Below are 6,000 nucleotides of genomic sequence, written 5' to 3' on the forward strand. Positions count from 1 at the left end.
TAGGTGGCACAGCTGCCTATGAACAGATTCTAATGTGACCAGATGTGTGACATAAAGTAGTGCTAGGGGGGGGGGGATGTGTTACTTATTCCACTGAAGCAAAAAAAAAAAACAAGACTGCTTTTCCCCATTAGTGGCCGCTGCAGGAGAAATGTGTGGAGCCAGAGTGATGTAGGATGATCAGAGGGGCCTTTCTTTACAGAAGCGGTGTAGGTAGAGATCCCATGCCACATCCTTGATATTATGACTGATGAGCCTATAAACGCTGGTACTACCGTCTGGTAGATATGGACTGCAGAGTGGACATCAAGACCTTGTCAGACAGATATAGATGAGCATAACTAAATATTCTTATGAATTAAAGGGAGTCTGTCACCACAATATGAACATAGACAGCACTTACATTGTCCTGTAGCACACCTATACATGAATGTAATGGTACCTTTGTTATTTTCTTTACACTTGCAGAAGCAGGAAAAACAATGTCTAATTCATATTCAAATGAGCACTCGCAAGTGCCCAGGGGCGGCGTTCAGTGTGTAGGAGACGTTTCAGTGTTACTCCTCCCCAGCCTCTGCCTTTGCCCACCCACCTATTCCCTCGCGTCATACCTAGGTCTATTCCCAAATTGTGTCCGTTCGCCGACAGATGCGCACTAGTTGAAGCGATGTCGTGCCCACAATGGGCATTGCAGTGCACATGCCCCGGTGACTCAGTGTTCGGGTGCAGGATCTCGGCCGGACCTAGGGATAATGCAAGGGAATAGGAGGGCGGGCAACCTATTGTGGGCATGACCAGGGCTGCCATTAGAAATTTTGGGGCCCCTTACACAGCTCAAGGCCTGGGCCCCCCAACCCCCCCCCCCCCCCCCAGGCGAAAGCTAATTTTGCTGCTCCACTTGACTCAGCCCATTGACCACACCCTTTAACCTGCCCCTTTTTGTTGGCCACCTATTTAATGATTGTTTCATGCAACATTTTACTTGACCAGCTAATTTTAGATATTCTTGGTGGTCATCTGTGCCATTTTGGCCTCAAAACATTACATGACCCCCTACACTACATTACATTATTGACAACTGTAAGTTTCTACCTTGACTGGTGGTGGCCTAGGTGTGTTTATCAGCAGGTCTGCTCCAGTCACTGTTATGGGGGATCTGTGGATGGCACTGTTATGGGGGGATCTGTGGATGACACTGTTATGGGGGATCTGTGGATGACACACTGTTATGGGGGGATCTGTGGATGACACACTGTTATGGGGGATCTGTGGATGATGCACTGTTATGGGGGATCTGTGGATGACACACTGTTATGGGGATCTGTGGATGACACACTGTTATGGGGGATCTGTGGATGACACACTGTTATGGGGGATCTGTGGATGACACACTGTTATGGGGGATCTGTGGATGACACACTTTTATGGGGGATCTGTGGATGACACTGTAATGGATCTGTGGATGGCACTGTTATGGTGGGGGATCTGTGGATGGCACTGTTATGGAGGGGGATCTGTGGATGTCACTGTTATGGAGGGGGATCTGTGTATGGCACTGTTATGGAGGGGGATCTGTGGATGGCACTGTTATGGAGGGGGATCTGTGTATGGCACTGTTATGGAGGGGGATCTGTGGATGGCACTGTTATGGATGGGGATCTGTGGATGGCGTTGTTATGGAGGGGGATCTGTGGATGGCACTGTTATGGAGGGGGATCTGTGGATGACACCGTTATGGAGGGGCATCTGTGGCTGGCACTGTTATGGAGGGGGATCTGTGGATGATACATACCGTATATAGCATCTTATGCTATATGTGTCATCCACAGATCCACCCCACAACAATGGCATCCACAGATCCCCCTCCATAACAGTGTTCTGTGGATGACACTATTATGGGGGGATCTGTGGATGACACTATTATGGGGGGATCTATGGATGACAATATTATGGGGGATATCTGTGTATGACACTTATGGGGGAGATCTGTGTATGACACTTATGGGGGGATCTGTGGATGACACTTATGGAGGGGATCTGTGGATGGCACTGTTATGGAGGGGATCTGGGAATAGAACTGTTATGGAGGGGATCTGTGGATGGCACTGTTATGGGGGATCTGTGGATGGCACTGTTATGGAGGGGGATCTGTGGATGACACATACCGTATATAGCATCTTATGCTATGTGTCATCCACAGATCCCCCTTCATAACAGTGTCATCCACAGATCCCCCTCCATAACAGTGTCATCCACAGATCCCCCTCCCATAACAGTGCACAGATCCCCCTCCATAACAGTGTCATCCACAGACCCCCCCATAACAGTGTCATCCACGGATTCCCCTCCCTATAACAGTGCCGTCATCCATAGATCCCCCTTCCCGCCGCTCACAGTAGTATACATTTATAAACTGTAATCGGTATCCTGCAGATAGTAACTTTAAATCAGCGCTCATCTCTTTACTACCTTACATTCAGCTCCCTCCAGTAACAGCTAGTGCGAGCGGCAGCGCTCACTCACTGACATCATGCGCCTGCACGACTAGTGGGAGGAGCAGGCGTGTGACGTCAGTGAGTGGGCGCCGCCCGCACTGCCTGTTACCGGAGTCAGTGTGAGATAGCAAAAAGATGAGCGCTGATTTTATAGTTAACACACTGACACACAAAAAAAATATATGGCTCGGGACCGGCTGGGACCCCCCCAGGGTCCGGGCCCCTTACTGGGGTATCGGCTTTACCCCCTTGATGGCGGCCCTGGGCATGGCATCGGTTCAACTAGTGCGCATGCATCGGCGAACGGACACCATTCGGGAACGGACCTAGGGATGACTCAAGGGAGGGGAGGGCGAAGGCAGAGGCTGTGCTCACTCTCACACCCCGCTAAGTATTGCAGTCAGGGAGGAATATGATCTGAATACATTTCTGGCTCTATTCATGGACCTGACGATTGAAGTACAGTCCCTGACAAAAGTCTTGTCGCTTGTGTACAAATTGACCTGAAGTGCCACTAAAATATATTTCTAATCAAGATTTTGTTACAAGAAATTGGTCATTTTAATCCCAACAGCTTTTGTAATAATGTTTCAGTGCAAAACGAAACTGACAAAAAGTATTCTAATATTTACAGCTTGGTAAAGCCCATTGAGTCAATTTTTGCCAAGACATAAGTGTTGTCGCCTTGTCATATGAGCTTCACCTGTGACTAATAATGGATCAATTAGGTCTCAGGTGTGTATAAAAAGAACCCCAGTACACTAGACCTTCACATCAACTGCAACTAGACCTCTGCAAACATGCCTAAGATTCACCCGGAGACTAAAGTGTTGATTATCAAGAGGCTGAAGACCAGATCCACTGCTGATGTGGCAGACACCTTCAATGTGTCTCAGCATCAAGTTCAGAGGATAAAAAAAAGATTTGAAGAGACTGGAGACGTTTTGGACAAGACCAGGTCAGGCCGACCCCGCAAGACAACTGCTCGAGAGGACCGTTTGTTGGCTCGAAAATCCAAGGCCAGTCCATTTGCCACTGCAGCAGAGCTCCACGAGACCTGGTCACCTGAAGTTCCCTGTGTCAACCAGAACAGTTTGTCGGATTCTGTCTCGAAATGGCCTCCATGGTCGAATCAGTGCCCATAAGCCAGCACTAAACAAAATTTGAAAAACCGTGTGGCATTTGCCAAGGGCCACAGCTTGCTAAAAGGATGGACGCTGGAAAAGTGGCAGAAAGTGGATTTTTCAGATGAATCTTCTGTTGAATTACACCACAGTTGCTGCAAATATTGCAGGAGACCTACTGGAACCCGCATGGAGCCGAGATTTACCCAAAAAACTGTGAAGTTTGGTGGAGGCAAAATCATGGTCTGGGTTACATCCAGTATGGGTGTGTGCGAGGGATCTGCAGGGTGGAAGGCAACATCAATAGTCTAAAATACCAAGAAATCTTAGCTACCTCTTATATTACCAACCATAAAAAAGGCCAAATTCTGCAGCAGGATGGTGCTCAATTGCATACTTCCATCTCCACATCAAAGTTCCTTAAGGCGAAGAAGATCAAGATGCTCCCCAGGATTGGCCAGCCCAGTCACCAGACATGAACATCATTGAGCATATGTGGTGTAGGATGAAAGAGGAAGCATGGAAGACGAAACCAAAGAATATTGATGAACTCTGGGAGGCATGCAAGACTGTTTTCTTTGCTATTCCTGATGACTTCATCAATAAATTGTATGAATCCTTGCCAAACCGCATGGATGCTGTCCTTCAAGCTCATGGAATTCATACAAGATATTCAATTTGTATCTCACAGCACCATTACTTAATTTGCTGACATATTTTTTGATTTGCAGTAAAGTTGTTCAATTTCTGTATAGGCGACAAAACTTTTGTCTTGCCAAAATTTGACCTTTCTGTCTTGATTAAATGATACATCTTCTTTCAGTGAAACTAATTTATTTCAGTGCATTAAACATAATTTGGGAGGGCTTTAGCTTTTCATATGAGCTATTTCTAACACCAATTGATTAATTAAAAGTCATGTTAATAGCAGGAGTTTCTACAAAATAGAGAAGCGACAAGACTTTTGTCAGGGACTGTAGAATATCATCGCTACTAATTATTATAATGCTGCCCCCTATGGCCAGAAATGTAGAGCGGTGCAGAAAAGACTGGTATCTTGTCCGTCCATTCCCGAGTGCTTGTCCATCAAAATTGAGAACTGATTTGTTAGTGGAGGAAGGGTGCGGCTAACAAATTATACGTATGACTTATCCCCAAGAACCAGGAAGGGGGGGGCTAGAACAAGCAACATCCACACTGACCATGGAGCTTAGCAAAGAAACCGTGGACACCATGTTGGAAGTAGTGGTCCTCAACATGTAGTAATAATCAGTAGCACATCTTTACAGGGAGTGCAGAATTATTAGGCAAGTTGTATTTTTGAGGATTAATTTTATTATTGAACAACAACCATGTTCTCAATGAACCCAAAAAACTCATTAATATCAAAGCTGAATATTTTTGGAAGTAGTTTTTAGTTTGTTTTTAGTTTTAGCTCTTTTAGGGGGATATCTGTGTGTGCAGGTGACTATTACTGTACATAATTATTAGGCAACTTAACAAAAAACAAATATATACCCATTTCAATTATTTATTTTTACCAGTGAAACCAATATAACATCTCAACATTCACAAATATACATTTCTGACATTCAAAAACAAAACAAAAACAAATCAGTGACCAATATAGTCACCTTTCTTTGCAAGGACACTCAAAAGCCTGCCATCCATGGATTCTGTCAGTGTTTTGATCTGTTCACCATCAACATTGTGTGCAGCAGCAACCACAGCCTCCCAGACACTGTTCAGAGAGGTGTACTGTTTTCCCTCCTTGTAAATCTCACATTTGATGATGGACCACAGGTTCTCAATGGGGTTCAGATCAGGTGAACAAGGAGGCCATGTCATTAGATTTTCTTCTTTTATACCCTTTCTTGCCAGCCACGTTGTGGAGTACTTGGACGCCTGTGATGGAGCATTGTCCTGCATGAAAATCATGTTTTTCTTACCTTGCAGACTTCTTCCTGTACCACTGCTTGAAGAAGGTGTCTTCCAGAAACTGGCAGTAGGACTGGGAGTTGAGCTTGACTCCATCCTCAACCCGAAAAGGCCCCACAAGCTCATCTTTGATGATACCAGCCCAAACCAGTACTCCACCTCCACCTTGCTGGCGTCTGAGTCGGACTGGAGCTCTCTGCCCTTTACCAATCCAGCCATCTGGCCCATCAAGACTCACTCTCATTTCATCAGTCCATAAAACCTTAGAAAAATCAGTCTTGAGATATTTCTTGGCCCAGTCTTGACGTTTCAGCTTGTGTGTCTTGTTCAGTGGTGGTCGTCTTTCAGCCTTTCTTACCTTGGCCATGTCTCTGAGTATTGCACACCTTGTGCTTTTGGGCACTCCAGTGATGTTGCAGCTCTGAAATATGGCCAAACTGGTG

The sequence above is a fragment of the Bufo gargarizans genome, chromosome 6 (assembly GCF_014858855.1).
Source record: "Bufo gargarizans isolate SCDJY-AF-19 chromosome 6, ASM1485885v1, whole genome shotgun sequence".
Classification (NCBI taxonomy): domain Eukaryota; kingdom Metazoa; phylum Chordata; class Amphibia; order Anura; family Bufonidae; genus Bufo; species Bufo gargarizans.